The following is an 18,271-nucleotide window of genomic DNA, read 5'->3' on the forward strand; positions in this document are numbered from 1 at the left end:
AGCAGATTTTAGATACACTAACATATTGAAGCCAAACTCCAGCTCACACTGTAGTAAGGCCTCATGTACAGTGGCTTATGAAAATAAGCATTTTTTTCTGCCAAAATTTGGCACAAAAATTGCCTCCAATGTTAAAATTACAGTATGTATGAGAGTTTAGGTTTGCAAGGTGATTAAGCATTAATGTATTCTACAGGCTAGAATCTAAATCTATTCTGGTTATTGAATACCTTTATATGCATAACGGCACATTTAGGTGTGTTTTTCGTGGGGGTGTTTTGCCTGTAAATGTTCCTCCTTAAATACTCCTGTAAACATCTGTGTTCATGTCCACATAGGCCAACATAGAGGTGCTTTTACAGGCAATAAAAAAAAATGTTGAATGACTGTATAAATCATAATTTTTTCAGTGCTGTGTGCATGAGGCCTTACACAAGCAGTCACAACAGTTTTTTTTTTCTTTTAGAATAAAAAGTGTTAAATTAATGAATAAAAGCTGACCATTTTAAGCAGCCCTGTCAGTAATAAATTGTTTGCCTCAACACCAACTGCTACATTTACAGGACAGCGTGTTCTGTTGAAAAATCACTAGATAATCATATGAAAAAAAAAAAAGAATAAAAAAAAAGAAAAGAAGAACGAACAAAAGAAAAAAAACGAATGCACCCATTACATCTAAGAATTGGTAAGTTGCAATATAATAAAAGGCTTTTCTTTGGGTTTAATACAAATTAAATGCAGTAGCGTGTTTGGAGTTGGGATAGTACTGTTGCCCTAGCGTACTCCATATCATTTATCCCTCGGTCTCAGACCAAAGTTGGAGATGCCATGAACACCCTGGCATTAATGTCTCGTATCTGGTGAGCTTGTACCCCTAAAAAAGAAATTCTGTGCCATGATCCCAGAATTCTACACCAAGACCGCCAGTGCTGTAATCCCAAGCACCAGTGATCCCATGCCATTGATGCCAATCTCAGCTAACCACACTTTTATAATGGGTTACTGAAATGGACCTCATCTTCCATATGGAACACCTTGTACAAGATAAAAATGATACAAATTCTATACCCAGATCTGGGCAACTTACACAATCCTTTGATTCCAGGAATTTAGCAACCACCTATCAACTTCCAAGATGGTTGCTAAATTGCTAATAAGTTTGGGGGCAGGCCTGCAGCTTGAATTCCTATACAATACAGAACTCCACCCTCTTGTGCCAATAACTGTCCCTTATCCAAAATGCCCATATGCCATTGTAGATCTAATCCAGGTACATTTTTTTCTTCATGGTCAGAGATCATAGATTAATCTCAACGTGAACTTTCCGGTGTTTGTGCTATAGTCAACTGATACTTATATGATACCTGTCCCACGACACCTTCTTCCTCTTTTCTTTGTATATGGTGTCCTGTATTTGTTTACACCTAAAAACCTAATAACCCAAAATGACCTATGTAGCCACAGCAACTGTGGAGGAATATATCCTCAAAGTTTACATTAGAAGTAGTGCAGTCCTTCAAGTCTAACTCAGCAGTTTACTCTCTCTCCCCCCCCCCCCTTCCTATGCACCTTCTCTGTGTTTATAATAGAAAAGATAAGCCTGACGTAGGAGTTGAGCTAAAGAGAGAATGTAGCAGTAAAACTAAGAAGCTTCTACTGCAATTTTTTAGAAATAAGTAATACACAGTGGCAGCAGCTACATAAATATTTGATTGTCCATATCCTGGCCATAGTTCTACTTTAAACACAATTCAAGACTACTCTACACGTCCATCTAAAACTATTCTGTTTATAGGGTGACAACATTGCAGTAATTTAATTGAAGACCAAACAGCATTGCCACTCTAGACAACGAGCAAAACCAATGGAATATGCTGGTTCAAATAACAGATAAAATGTATGTTAGCTGGGGGGACACAAAAAAAACAAAGACATTTGCTATGGTTATTGACAGAGTACAGCATGTGTGTAATTTTTGGCTTTTGCCCATAGTACCATTTTAAGAAAGATATGAATAGGAGATTTATTGGTGCCCACAGACAAGAGGATCATCTCATGTCATCTCCGACTCAAAAGGGTTTCAAAAATAGCTGTTCACATATATAAGCATTCTATATTTGAATGACAAAGAAAGATAGACTGATGTTCAAAATCTTTGCTCACAAATGCAAATTTTTAATCACTCACAACCTAGTGACCTAAAGATGTGTAACAAACTAAAATCTTGACTCTCGTATCAATCATAAAAATATATTACTTGCAGCAAAGCCACAAGAGAAACTCCAAATTCGATTTTCAAACAACCAGTTGTGGGCAGTAAAATAACTAACTTTGGAACACAAAGAAAAAGAATGTCGATGGGATTCCAGCATCTATAGCCAATGCATTTCCCTGATCTTTTTCTGAAATACCACATGGGTGAAGTTTAAAAGGATGAGCCAAATTTATGGAGGTTTAGGTGATAGTAAACACAATACAATCTCTAAAATTGCACACACACTTTGGGCTCATGTCCACTACAGCTTCTAAACTTGAGTTTAGGAGCTTTTGGCGTTCTTTTTAACAAAGTTTCTAAACTCAACTCCATAAAAGCCTAGGTGCCCATGTACACTTAGGCTTTTATAAGAGTTTAGAAGCTGCTGCGGTTAGGGGAGGTTCAACCTCCCTCTCCTGAATGTGGAAGAATCGTGTTTAGGATAGGAACGTTTAAACAGCTGGCCACAAAACACGGCAACATCCCAATGTGAGTTTGCAGCGTTTTGCGGTTTCCCATGGCCAGCGGTCAACAGTTTGTGTGTACATGTACGTATGTACGTACGTACGTACGTACGTATGTATGTACATATACATACATACATACACACACACAGTCCATCTAGTTCAACCAATAGAGAATAGTAAATAGAATAAATATGAAACCTCTAGATACAGAATCCTATACCCAAAGCTGATCCAGAGGAAGGTTAAACAAATAAAAACCCACATACATGGCACTGTCCAGTTTGCTCCACAAGGGAAGAAATAAATTCCTTTCTGATCCCCCAGAAGGCAAGTGGAAAGACCTTGCATTAACCATCTCTGGTATTATTATCTATAAATGTTAATATCCAGTTATATTTTGTGCATTTAAGAATTCAGACAGTTCTTTTTAAAATGATCTACTGGGCTGACCAGCACTAGTTCTTGAGCTAGCCTGTAGAACTGGCACTTTTCTTCTCAACCCAGGCCTTATTCTTATACAGTAGTCAGGATTGTTACCTCTATGAATAAGCTTTGCATTATAAGTGGAGAAAAATCTGATTAAGTGTTAAGGAAATGGGAAATGATAATGTTACACTGAATGCTGATGAGACCCGAGTACAGACTGTTTTTACATGCGGATAATCAATAGGTTTGATTAGTTATTTTTTATTAGTATCATAGTGTTATATAGCAAAACTGTAGATATAAATATTCTGAAGAACACTATCACATACTTTGCCATAGGTATGAAACAGTTCCGACCTGGTTTAGCAACATAAGCAAAATGTAACAAAAAGTAGAAAAATGTGAAAAACAGTAAAAAAAAAAAAAAAAAAAAAAAAAAAAAAAAAGATGACAAAAAAATAGAATAATAATCCATAAAAATAGCTATAACTTTATTGATTTATATTATTAACAAGTCAAAATCTTGGGAAAAATGAGTGAAGATATTGCTCTGTATGAGAAAAAGTACATTTTAAAATCAGATTTCAAAATAAAAATCAGTACTTTTCATTGAATCCTACGATTTGTTGGGAAACTACAAATACCAGCATGCACAGTTAGCATGAGGTACCTTCCAGTTTATCCACAGAAAAAGAGCCACAATTTATGGCCCACAAAGAGTTCAAGTTTCTTGTAGCAACATGAAGTTAAATAGAGCCTTTAAACCCAATATCTGCCTCTAAGTTAGTATGTTCATTGTGCTCTTAAATCTAGTAATAGTTTGTATATCCTGTTCTCACTACAGCCATTTGTTAGACAAGTTGCTATAGAAAGTATTAATACAGTTCTACCACAAGCAGGGTCACGGAAAGAGAAGCCCAATTATTATGGCCAGCAGAGACTGGTAATTCACCCTATTATCACCCCCAGGCTCTCGGCACCAAAGACGTACTATCGCTTCTTGTGTCATAGAAAATGCCACTGTTAAGAGCCATGATTATTACACCAGTCCTACCTCTGCTATCAGAGACTCCAAGGGGGGCCAGCCTACTTTACCTTTCTTCAAAGAGTATTATTTTGTCGCTTACAGTGGGAGGTGTATCAGCTCTGATCCAAAGGGCCACATTTCCCCAAAAAATAAAAAATTTGAAAAAAAAAAAAGTGTCACCTTTTTGCAGAATAGGTTGGAGGGATGGAGGGAGAAAGAGAAGTAGAAGAACTATTGGCACAAAGTCACTTGAAGTTCATTTCAGCAAAATGAGATGTGCTAATATGTACAACTACAGCAGAAACACAAATTGTAGAACTAAACTTCAAAATTTACCAGGAGAAAGAACTTTGTGTTTGTTTTCTTTACAACGGTATTCTAGAGCACCTTAGAGGACATAGACCAATCCGATTGCTCCTACAGTGCACTTTAAAAGGACCATGCTAAAGGGTGAAAGAAAAAAAAAGCCACTAACCTGTAAAGAAAGTTGTATTATACATACACTATATTACCAAAGGTATAGGGATGCCTGCCTTTACACACACAAGAACTTTGATGGAATCCCTGTCTTTGTCCATAGGGTTCAATATTGAGTTATAACAGCTATATCCACTTCAACTCTTCTGGGAAGGCTGTGCACAAGGTTTAGCAGTGTGTCTATGGAAATGTTTGACCATTCTTCCAGAATTGCATTTGTGAGGTCAGGCACTGATGTGGACGAGAAAGCCTGGCTTGCAGTCTCTGCGCCAATTCATCCCAAAGGTGTTCTGTGAGGTTGAGGTCAGGGCTCTGTGCATGCCAGTCAAATTCCTCCACCCCAAACTCACTCATCCATGTCTTTTTGGACCTTGATTTGTGTACTGGTCCAAATTATTTGGTGGGAGGGGGTGATTATGGTGGGTTGTTTTCAGGGGTTGTGCTTGGCGAAAAGAACTCTTAACCATTAAGACCGGACCTCTTTTTTAGATGTGTTATTTACAAGTTAAACATATTTTTTTGCTAGAAAATTACTTAGAACCCCAATCATTATACATTTTTTTTCCCAACACCCTAGAGAATAAAATGGCGGTTGTTGCAATACTTTGTCGCACTGTATTTGCGCAGTGGTCTTACAAGCGCAATACACTTTTTTTAATTAAAAAAATAAGACAGCAGTAACGTTAGCCCAATGTTTTTTATATTGTTAAAGATAATGTTACGCTGAGTAAATTGTTACCCAACATGTCACGCTTCAAAATTGCGCCCGCTAGTGGAATGGCAGCCAACTTTTACCCTTAAAAAATCTCCATAGGCAACATTTAAAAAATTCTACAGATTGCATGGTTTTGCATTACAGCGGAGGCCTAGAATTATTGCTTTCGCTCTACCGATCGCAGAGATACCTCACATGTGTGGGTTGAATACTGTTTTCATATGCGGGTGCTACGCACATATGCATTCGCTTCTGCACACGAGCTCGTCAGGACGGGGCGTTTAAAAAATTTAAATTTTTTTTTACTTATTTATTTTACCTTTTATTTATTTTTTTACACTGTTTTTAAAAATAAAAAAAATGGTGTCACTTTTATTTCTATTACAAGGAATGTAGACATCCCTTGTAATAGAAAAAAAGCATGACAAGACCTCTTAAATATGAGATCTGGGGTCAAAAAGACCTCAGATCTCATATTTACACTAAAATGCAATAAAAATGAAGAAAAAAAAAAGGCCCTTTAAGAGTTTATAGGCGGAAGTGATGTTATGACTTTGCTTCCGCCCTGCAGTGTCATGGAGATGGGTGGAGGCCATCTTCCCCTCACTTCATGTACAGCCACATCACCTACGATCACTACGATCACCTACGCCGCTGCTGATGGCTCTGGTAAGTGGCAGAGGGCACCGGATCGCGACGGGGAGGGGGCGTCTCGTCTCCCGCTGCCAATAAAAGTGATTTTGTGGCAGATCTGCCACAGAGACCACTTTTATCTTGTGCCGGACCGCCGGCTGAACTCGGGGTTACCGGAGTTATGGCAGCTAGCTGCTGCTAGAACAACGATATCCATCCTCAAAGTAGGGACGTACATTGGCGTGCGGTGGTCCAGAAGTGATTAAGGTGTTAGCATACCAAGGACAATTTCACACTCAACTTTGGGGAACAGTTTGGTGATGGTCCCTTCCCGTTTCAACATGACTGCGCACCAGTGTACAAAGCAAGGTCCATAAAGACATGGATGAGAGAGTTTGGGGTGGAGGAACTTGACTGGCCTGCACAAAGGGTGGGCCAACTCAATATTGAACCCTACTAAGACTGGGATGCCATTAAAGTTCTAGGTAGGCATCACAATATTTTTAATATGTATCTGTCCATCGCCTGTCCATCTCTAAAACGTCACTCTTTAAAAAAGGCCCCTGTCACCGCTTAGATTCCACAGGTATGTGTTCCCCACTGGCAATGTCGTTTCTCCTGGTGACCCCCTACTGTATGTCAATACTGTATCCTGCAGTGACCATGGTTTATCTGGAAGAACCCTAAAGGCCAGCAGGATCCCAACCCCCTCCCCCCTTTGATGGTTAAGAGGGGCTGATGAGGCTGTTCTATCACTTACCAGCCAAAATAGAAGATTTTTTTTTTTTTTTTTTAATAAAAAGGCAAAAAAAATAAAAAATTTGGTACAAATAAATGTGTTTTAAACAATGTCATTCTACTTGTTGTATTACAATGGCCTTTTGCAAACTTTAGGGTTAGTTTAGCCATGCATCTAAATCCTCCTTTCCTCTGAAGCCCAATTTATGTCCAGATCACGCTTCAGAGGATACTGACTGGCAGTGAGGAAGCAATGTGATGCCTCCTGCCTGTTTTAACCCCATTTTTGCCAACAAACATTTGCAGAAATGTGTAGCAAGTAAGGTCACATGTTGGGTAAACTTGGCTGTGGGTGTGAAGCATTGTGACCATAGCATGTAAACACTGTGGTTTGCTGCCTGCTTTTGACTGGGGGGGGCAGGTTTGGCAGGCAACAAATACGCGACTCAACCATGCATTTTTTTACACCCCCCAACCCCACGCTTAAATGAAGCCTAATGGGTTACTAGATCACATACAGTGTGAGGACAGAGATGAGGGTGTGAATATGCAGATATTTGGAATAAGTGACACAAGTGTATAAAATATAAAGTAGGTGTTTATTTCAGAATTTGTCTGCAAAAGTGTAAATATACTTTAGCAGTTCAGCTCTTTGGATGTCCTCAAAGTGAACTGTTAATCAGAATAGATAGCTACAGCATCCACCAGATTGTGTTTAGATTGTTCAGCCATCTCTCAGCTTTAAAGTGAAAGTGATGTTATGGCTGTATAGCCACTGAGCACTTTCACAGGTACACCACCACCCCTGGGCTCTTCCGCTCTTATCGGGTGCCCGGGACCACAATCACAGGCTCCAGGGGGGAGATTGGTGTGAGTGAGGTAAATCCATGCCTCCATCTCACCTGCAAACAAAGAAACTGGGAGCAATAATGATTTTGTCACTTCTGGTTTTAGACAGCCAGTGGACACATCTAACCAAGCCAATCTGTCCTTTCTTTAGATGATGTGAAGAGCAGGGATGACATTAGACCCTTGTCCATAATGAGTACCTATCACCTGCCCAATGCGATCACTGGGGGATTTATTAACCATTTGTGATAACAATCAAGTAAAAAAACTAATAAAAAATAAAAATGTTAACCCCCTTACCACACATGTGCAAATGCATGCCCAAGATGTGCAATAATTATAGCACAAGAGGTCCATCCTGGTTAGCTCTAATCTAATGAGCTATGAAGACTTTTTAAAGGTTCACCTATCAGGGTGCACGCAATTTTAAGACTTGGCATTTTTGGCACCTATTTACTCGATTACCAAAAAAGGGTATTATATTGTGTAGTTGCACAAATTTTTTTTTATTATACTTTATCCTGAAAATGTAATAAACAGTTGCGCAAATATCACAATATAAAAATATGTAAGTATCATCTTTTTATTCTACAGGGCCTATGCTTTCAGAAAATATAAAAATGTTCTGGGGGTTCAAGTAATTTTATTGACAAAAATGAAGCTTTTTCCACAAAATTTTTGCTCTAGAGCCGAACGGGTTAAAACAGAGCTTCACTCAAAAGGGGAAGCTCCCCTCGTCTGCCTCCTTCTCCCCCTAAGCGGTTACATTTGGCACCTGTTGGGGGGGGGGGCCGGTATCTGGTTTCCGCCTTCCCCTGCAGCTGGACTATTCACAGAGTGCAGCGCACTTGCGCATGCACAGTAGGGAACCTTAGTGGAGATGGTGGTGGCGGCAGTGCCCGATTGAAAAATCATCTGGAGTGAAGCCACCACTGGATGCCTGGACAAGTGCCCCAATATCAAAAGTCAGCAGCTACACTATTTGTAGCTGCCGACGTTTATTTTTTTGAAGGAGCCTGGAGCTCCTCTTTAAGCCGACTGATACAAGCTGGAACAAATAGAAACATTTATATTTCTTTGGCACTTGCTTCCCGTTTGTCATGTTCACAGGTACTTACATTAAAGGGCAAAACAGATATAATGGAAAGGAGCTCTAATCAGCTTCTATGTACAGATTTTGTAAGAACAGCTCAAAAGAAAAAAGAAATACTCTCTGTATAAAAATGTGTATAAGACTAATTGTTTATTGATGTAGTAATGAATATTGTATCCCTATATTAAAATGTGGCATTTAGACACATCAAGGTTTATTAAAGCGGAGGTCCACCCTAAAGTGGACCTCCGCTCATCGGAACCCCCCCCCCCCCTCCGGCGCCACAATTGGCACCTTTCAGGGGGGAGGGGGGTGCAGATACCTGTACAGTACAGGTATCTGTACCCACTTCCGGGATAGCTCTCTGCGGAAAGGGGCGTATATTACTCCCCTTTCCGCAAGTGCCCGCCCCTTCCCGCAAGTGCCCCGCTGCCTGCTGGGAAAACACACAGATCCCAGAGGCAGCGGGGACCGTCCTTATTGCGCAGCGCGACTCGCGCATGCGCAGTAGGGAACCGGGAAATGAAGCCGAAAGGCTCCATTTCCTGATTCCCATACCCAAGATGGCGGCGGCAGCACCCGAGATACGATCTACAGATCGGCTTCGGGTGCCGACATCGCGGGCGCGCTGGACAGGTAAGTGTCACTATTTTAAAAGTCAGCAGCTGCAGTATTTGTAGCTGCTGGCTTTAAAAAAAAAAAAAAAAAAAAACGCGGAGTCCCGGTGGACTCCCGCTTTAAGTGTACGTTTAAGTGTACGTTTTTTCCATCGGACATTTTCCATTTTTTATTTCTGACACAAAATTTGAGATCTCGATCTTGTGTACACAATTCTGACGCACAAAGTTCCACGCATGTTCGGTATCAAGCAGAAGAGCCGCACTGGCTATTGAACTTCATTTTTCTCGGCTCGCCGTACGTGTTGTACGTCACCGTGTTCTTGACCTTTCGCAATTTCCGATCAACTTTGTGTGACCGTGTGTATGGAAGACAAGTTTGAGCCAACATCCGTCTGAAAAAATCCATAGATTTTGTTGTCGGAATGTCCGATCACGTGGCATTAAAGTGCATTTTCACCTTTGCAGCCAAATTGGCAGAACTCCTACTTAATATTTGTTACCTGTCCCCATTCATATAGTATAACTCAAAAATACTACCAGAAATGAAAAAATCCTGATTTGTTCTCTTTGTTATGAGGGGGCTGGGAAGCGGCGTTTGCCAAATAATTACTGTGCAGGCAAGTCTTCATCAGTTGTAACTAGATTTGTCCTACCAAAGGGTTATAGTTTTATCATTTAGACTTCTTGTATTGTATCTTAATGAAGACTGAAGTGAGTCTGAAGAACAGACTCACTATGATACTGTTCAAAAATTCTTGTTGTCAGCCATGACAACTTCACCTGAGAAATAATAAATATAAATATATATTTGGCCCTTTAAGATATCCAATTGACCAGTAAGCAGAAATTGTGTGTTATTAAGCACAGTACTTTCCCGTCTTACTGCAGAGCGAAGAAAACAAACATAAAAGAGTCAACACTAAAAACGTAACATATTGTAATGTCTGTGTGTCTAATGGACAACAGGAAGTTGATATATTTGTAGTCCTACAGAGAATGCGTTAACAGCCTTGCAAAGTCTGAGTACAGCAGGATTTACCTTCTCTTAGTATCCCATTGGAAGCCATTAGCTCTATTTTATTTCAATGCTGTTTTTTCGGATTATCAACACAATTATTCTCGCTATCGATCTGGAGGTCGTTTTGGGCCAGTCTTTAAATGGTGGCAAAGGCTCCTCTTCGTTTAAGGTGTGTGAAGAAGCTTGTCCTCCAGGGTCATTTTACTTGGTAAACTTCCGCTGAACCAACTACATTATATTGTGGCAACCCAGTCTAAGTAACAGTAATAAAATCTGAGTAAATGGCAACATTGCTCCGGTGGTAACAATGCATCATAATAAGGGCTTACTCAAGTTCCAACCAGCATAAGGATGTAAATCTGCTTAAGTTCGTGAGAGCTTGAGTTCTCTCTCCCTACTGCGATTGAAAAGGCACAATGGTCATTAAAAACGAGCCTACAATATATCACAACTTATTCGCTGTGGCACATATCTTGGCATTGCAGTCTGTGCAGAAGTTAACCCAAAACCTATAGGACAGACTTTAAATATTTTTTATAATAATAATAATAAATATATATATATATATATTTTTTTTTTTTATTAGATAAAGCTATATATAAAGTACTTCTCTGCAGATGAAAAAATGTATTTATGCATGTATTTTTTTTATTAAGTACTTAAAATATAAAATGATGTAGAATTTGTGTGCAATAATTATGAATTTAAAATGATAAATATTAAATCTCGAAGGAAACTGACTTCACTTTTTAAGCTCTGCTGACACCTACCCTCAACATACACCAACCCCACCAGCTGTAGGATGTATCTTTAACCTGTAAAGGGTCCAAAAATATAACGTCCACAGGAGAAACAGCCGAACTCCAGTCAACCCACCAAGAAAACATTTTTTCAGCAAGTAGTGTACATAAAGTACCCTCCACCTTGACTACAACCTTCTGATGTATTTGACCTGTGATCGGCTTAAACATAAAGATATTCACTTTAAATACATTCAGTTCTGCCAGGCTTGGTACCTTTATATATTTATGAACACTGTTAAAAAGTCTGTTACATGCAGTTGTCACAAAACATTGCTTTACAATTGTCTGGATTTCTGCATAAACTGCTCCTAAAACATGACCTGATCTTCGTTATAATGATAAACTAAGGCAGACTTGTTTAGCAGATGACAAATACTGCGATTTACATGGTCAGATGTTTATTGAACAAGTGGTTTAAACAATCAAGGACATTGATAGAAAAAGTGTCTGATAACGATGTCTTGAAAAAATGGATAATTGGCAATCAATGATGCAAGTGTTCAATTATTTCTGCAAATCTGACCTTCTATGCTATAGATAAAAATGAAAACACCTAATCTTGTTTACCTGCTCGTCACAACAAAATTTCATTTAGGTTCTCTATGGATAATCAGGGAGCACTGGGGGGAAAAAAAAGTGATGAAGCTTAAAAGACTGGAAAGGATACATTTAAAACCTGAGCCTCAATAATATCAGTGCTAAGGTACAGCACAATTCGGATTATAAAAGACCTTTAGGCCCCTTTCACATGAGAGGTCTGATTGGGTCCGGCTCTATGTTTTTCAGCAGTACCCAATCAGACCCTCCATTCTCCTCAATACGGTGCTGGATGTAAACAGACTTGTATCTGTTTACATCAGGCTACCTCCAGGTCTGATCCGATCTGGCAGAAAAAAAAAACAGAAGGGGATCTCTTCCCCTCCGGCTGGCTGGATCGGAGGACAGTCGGGTGTAAAACGGACAGTCGGGTGTAAAACGGACAGTCGGTCCATTTACATCCAGCTGCCCACAGAGCAGAGCGGGCTGTGTCCTTGCCCACTCTGCATAAGTGGAGTGGACAAGAACCATGAGTCATCCACTCAGCTCAGCAGGAAATCAGCGGACGGATCCCCTGCTGAGCAAAACTGGATCCAACCGTGTGAAATAGGCATAAAGCCTAGTACACACTAACAGTTTAACCAGCTAAGTTGAACGGAAAAAAAAAAATTACATCTCCGGTCAGAGCCACTGTACTACGTTGGATCATTATTTTTTTCCCACTGAGCTGTTGCCCCCCCACCAGAACACTCCAGTCAGCTCTGATCGGAATTCGGTCAGCTGCTTGTTTTCCAGCATGCTCGTCCAACAGTAGACGGTTTTTACTGAACCGGTCAATGTCTCCCGACATTCGACCTGTGTGTACTAAGCATTAGAAGACAAGCCAGAAATCTGCAGAGAGTTGGTGTCATTAAGCCATTACTTTCAACAACTCCATTTATTTGTGAAGATAAGTGACAATACTCACCCACACTCTAGCCCTGGCAGCTACATGAAAGGTTATGAATGGAGGTGAGGAGAGGAAAAGAGACAGACAGACAGCACCTAGACACTCCCAAAAGTGTTAAGGTGTTAACAGAGAGAGAGTTGTGTTATATAGTAGGTGAGGTCGAAAAAAGTCCAACCTATGTGTTGGGCTATTGACTCTTCCTGTAGAAGTCAAATTATCTAAGAAGTCTAATGACACATTGTAAGTGAATGAAAAATTGTTTATGAAAAGAAAAAATTCTGAGTTAAGCATTTAAAATAGTTGCTTCTCCTACATTTTGGTTTGTTACAGGGTTCCTAAGCTGCATTGAGTTAGGGCAGCCAATCCATTTTGAACGGGCTGCAAAGAAACACAAACAGATAAAAAAAAAAAAAAAAATGTTGCAAGCAATGTTTTAACATGGCAAACCACAATGCGCAGATTGTTCACACAGTTGCGTTGCAGTGTGCTGCCCAGGTGCATTGCAGTACCTGCCTATATGCATTGCAATGCCTTTCTAAATGAATGACACCTCAGCGCACTTTGTTTTATGTATTGCGGCAATGCTTGATTTCCAAGGGCATTGCCAGCATACTATTGTAAGCATATTCCTATATTCCTATATGTGGAGGACTACCAAGCATACCAACATCAAACCTCATTCCAATTGTGAAGCAACAGAATGGTGCAGTTTTTTTTCTGCTCCAAGCCCTCGGTAGCTCGTAATTACTTAGGGACCATTGATTTAAGGCCTCTTTCATGCGGGCGATTACACGCATACACCAGATTCCTGCAGCAAGAATAAATGGATTCTTGTGGCTGGAATGACGGGTATATGTGAATAGTGGTGGCTGTTCAGCCTCTACAAAGTAATGACAGGCTGACAGCAACCAGCTCTGTTTGCATATGTCCATACACCAAGTGTTCACCTGTGGTTAGGGTGAGATGTCCGAGCCCGGAAGTATCTGATTTGGTGTGCGGATAAATAAGAACAGCAATGGTCCCAGCTGCAGGAATCTGCTGATCCCCGTCGCTAGAATCTGGTGTATACATGTAATCGCCTGTGTGAAGGAGGTATATAGCTTTATTAGGATATTCAGCAGCAGACTGTACAGTACCTGGCTCATCTAAAACTCAAATCAGGTCTTATCATGCAATGTGACAATAAGCCGTAACACAGAAGTCAGTCAACAACTAACTCAGCAGAAGTATAAGTCTGGACCTCAGTGTCATTGAAATGATACGGCTGGCTCTGAGTCCATTTAAGAAATCACAAATATACAGAAAACTGAAAAATTTTGTAGAAAGAAATGGAGCAAGATACCCCACAATACGAACTAAAGGTTTAATTGACAGCTATATAAAGGTTAGACAAAACAATACAAAATATAGTTAGATGCAGGCAGGTCCAATGTATATAGGGCCAGCCAAGGAGGAGTATCGGCACACTGAGTGTATAGGTGGTGCCCTAGAACAAAATGGGTAATACATGGTAAAAGAGTTGGGAAAAACCCACTATTATTCTATGCAGAGGACAAACCGCGATCTCTCCTCAAATACCTTTATTAGCAATATATGAAAATCATTTGCAAAAAAGGTTGGTGACACAACAAGAATTCAAACTGACAGCATTGTCATTAGAACAATTTTGCACATGATTTTCATATATTGACTGCTAATAAAGATATTTGACAAGCTATATAAAGGTTATTTTCAGTTAATGTCAATGGGGGACAGAATAATAAAGCAATGAATCCGAAAATTCACCAGCATCCAATTGCTTATTAGGAATTTATGGCCTACAGTTTGTTGGTCAAAAAAAAAAAATCGACTTCTGTTGAACAGGGATGACTAGACACTGATCAAAATTTGTCCAATCGCTGCTGAATAGGCCATATTTTGATCCATTTTGTGATAGCTTTAGGTATTTTGCATGCATAGTCGTGAATGCGCCCCAACACACTTTAAGCTGGGTTCACACTAGTGCAAATTGGATGGGGCCTTCTCCACATCCAATTCGCACAGAAGGGAAACTGGCTCTCTAAAGTGCCGGCTCACATCTCCACAGTGGCTCAGGTGCGATTTGCACAGGAGCCTTGTGTGTCTTCTAGTTAATTTCAGGTCCGAATTCAGCCAAAAATTCATACCTGAAACAGTGAACCAGGACGCACTGGACTCCTGCTGTGAGCTGCTGCGTGCTCATACGTGAACCCAGCCACAAGGGCATTTCTGCAATGAATAAACACCAATTACCAGTAGGGCACATTGAAATCAATTGTTTTCTGTACCCTTTTCGCACTGCAACGCAGCCCAGAGGTTGGTGCCTTGAGCTGCGGTAAAGTGCAGATCTTTAGCATATCACTGCAGTGTACCGGTATGCGCCTCATGCAGCAGTACATTGTGCTGATGTGCGGAGACAAATTGGTGAGTTTAAAAAAAGGTTTTAAGAAAAAAAAAAACTTCTCATAGTGGCTCAAACTGACAGCTGCCCGCTCCCTAAAGGGCCAGTGTGAACATGCCCTAAAAAGCTGTACCCTGTACATTGTGTAGCAGACAAATGCAGCCTATCACATAGGTTTGTGTGTTGTGGTGCATTTCAGCACATTCATTTTGAATGGGTTAACCTGCTGCACAGCATTGTGGTGTGAATCAGTCCTAAAACAACTTTATACTTAATGTATATTCTGTTTATCGCTTCTTTAGGAATGGATGTGTGAGAAGAGTCACAGAAAACTGCTTACTTCTCCACTGGAAACTCATTGTTTTTTCCATGTTTTGTTTTTCAGTAACCATGTTGGAGAGAATGGGCCAAGTAAAGTGTTCACAATTTGGACAAATAACCACTTTTTCCTATCACAATCGCAGAGAAGGCAACAATCTAAACAGTATGTTAGAGAGATGCAAGTTTCTAATCCATTAGAAAAGTAATAAAACAATAAAAAGATGCACTAAAACACCATTTCTAAAAACCTTGTTCAGTCACTATGTTATATTATGACACCAGGGTATCAAATTGAGTAAAAGCTTTCCCAGCATGAAAACAAGGCCCCGTAGAACACTGAAGACTCTGCAACTTTTCTTTCTTAAGAATTTTATAAATGCTTTCTGTATTTAGGTACTGTAAAGTCTTTGGGCTTTAATGTCAGCCACACTAGGGAACCTATACAGCGCAATGCGAGCACGATCACCATATATAAAGACACCTAAGAAACGGGAACTGTTAGAAAAATCAGTGATGGCTACATATGTGTGCATGCTAAATATTCCTTTCAAAGTGAAAAAATAAGGCAGGCAAATCCTAAATAAAATAGACAAAAGTGCAACTATATGAAATTGCTAGCAATGCAAATCCCTTACAGCAGGGGTCTCCTAACTTTCTAAACTGTGTGTGTAAAACAACCCATTTCTAGTATTAGCAGGAGAAATAATGGCCCATCATTGGTGTCAGTGGAAGGAATAGGGCCAGAGAAGCAAAGCAAAGCGCCACACCTGGTCCCTAGGCCAAAGCTTGGAGACCTTACAGGGTAGCTCACACACAGTCCCAGGTTTCATTTATTCATGCCAGTAAAAAAAGAATGTTGAAAAATTCAGGAGCCAGTCAGTCCAGTCCCAGGCCTTAGCAGTCTAAACACACATTAAAAATGTAGTATTTCCACTTTTGCAGTCAAATTTAAAGCTGACATTCAGAAAAAAAGCACCAGTGGCGGTAAAGCGTCTTGTGTGCTGGTGGCTACTGTGGAACCTGTGAAAGGCTATCATAGGGTACCAACTATGTCTACCCATTTTGCGCTGGTGATCCAGTCATTGAAGCCATACTATCAGTTCCCAAGCGCTCTATGAATGGAGAATAGGTGGATAAATGAAAGGTCTGCCTCCTCCAATTCATAAAGCACTTTCATTGCAGGAACCAACACTATAGGTTCTATGAATGGGGCAGAAAGGACAGACATAGTTGATACTTGACGAGTGACAGGGGCAGAGGACTAGGATTTTAATGGAGAACAGCAGCCACAAGCACACTTTTCATGGCAAGTATTGTGCCTGGTGCAGTAGAAAAAAAAAAGTCACTAAACATCAGCTTTAGGAAAACACCACTAAATGTTTGTTATGTGTTCCCATTATATATTATTTTATATTATAGTTTTACCTTTTAGATGCGATTATATATTTTATATTATTATTTTTATATTTTTTCTATACTTTTTTTACCTTTTAGATGTGTTTTAGGAGTTTACTGCAAGCATTTCTCAAAGTTCAGTGCAAGTTTGTCCCAATAGAAAGGCTTAGGGCTGGCAGAGTTTCCACAATGGAGAAGCCCAGCTTCTAAACCGTTAACCATTTGCTAGGACAGAGTCTTCAGATCTCCTTTAAAGCCCCTTTCCCACGTGCGCCTCCGTGTTTTGCGGATTCCAATTGCTCAGAGGGGAATCGCTGTGCTGATGCCCGCTGAGCAGGTGGATGACAGATCCTGTCCCCTCCGTGGACACGGACATAGTGCCACTCTCCTCTATGGGGAAATTAGTTGGAAACTGACTGCCTCTCCATTTTCATCTGATGCCATTTCATAGTTTCATAGTTAGTAAGGTTGAATAAAGACACCAGTCCATCCAGTTCAACCTGAGTGTCTACAATTTTCCCTGTACATTGCACACTCACATCGGTCCCTACCCTCAAAGAGCCCACAATCCAAGGTCCCCATTCATATACTAGGGCCAATTTTTGGACAGAAGCCAATTAACCTACCTGCATGTCTTTGGATTGTGGGTGGAAACCGGAGTACCCGGAGGAAATCCACGCAGGCACAGGGAGAACATGCAAACTCCAGGCAGGTAGTGTCGTGGTTGGGATTTGAACCAGCGACCTTTCTTATTGCTAGGCGAGAGTGCTAACCACTACACCACTGTGCCGCCAGATGGATGGAAAATAGGACCACCATCCATTTGGATTTTGTGGGCAGGATCAGATCAGATGGCAGCAGGTATCAGCCGACATGTCACCCCTGACATCCGCCGCTTCATAGGGGGAGACCAGAGGGTCCGATCAGGTCCGCCTGAAAAATTGACAGGTGGACCTGATCGGAAACCCCATGTGGAAGGACCCTTAAGACAAATTAAATCTGCCAGCACAGTACAGACAGGGTTAGTTTTGGCAAATACAGCTTCCCAGTTCTGATGACAGTTGTAGTTCATTCATTCACAGAACTATGTTTTTCAAATTATGATAGAGGGTGTGGGGAGAAGGTCACCTGCTCACTGTTACAGGGAGGGAGCAGATCATGCAGTGAGGTGGTGGAGGCTCAACATGTTACACCCTAAACATGGGTTTAACATACAACATGTTGAGAAAGGTGAACGTATCCTTTGACATTTTTATTTTTCTAAGCAGACATCCAGCGGGAGTTTATCACTTGGGATTTGTTAAATGTAAGTTCCCATTTGCACAAAAATGTAAAAGGGTAAACAAACACAGTAGACCCTCCCCAAACTCCAGTCTTCGCTGCACTTTAGTGGGTGATAATCTATCACTGTTCACGGAGGAGATGCAGCAGTACAGGGATTTAAAAGCCCCGCTCTTCTTCCCCTTTTTTTGTTAGGGCTTTTGGGGTGGATCAGAGTGATTCCGATTTGTAACTTGCTGGCACATGACC

At 40.5% G+C, this 18,271-nt stretch overlaps 1 protein-coding gene across 3 annotated transcripts in view; it reads right to left on the reverse strand.

The window, feature by feature from the left end:
• The window catches only part of ZNF423 (zinc finger protein 423), a 368,232-nt gene that overhangs the window by 256,050 nt on the left and 93,911 nt on the right, over positions 1 to 18,271 (reverse strand). The gene's annotated exons all lie outside the window — the stretch shown is intronic.

The sequence above is a fragment of the Lithobates pipiens genome, unplaced genomic scaffold (genome assembly GCF_037356315.1).
Source record: "Lithobates pipiens isolate NorthernLeopardFrog02 unplaced genomic scaffold, aLitPip1_a1.2 Scaffold_10, whole genome shotgun sequence".
Taxonomy (NCBI): domain Eukaryota; kingdom Metazoa; phylum Chordata; class Amphibia; order Anura; family Ranidae; genus Lithobates; species Lithobates pipiens.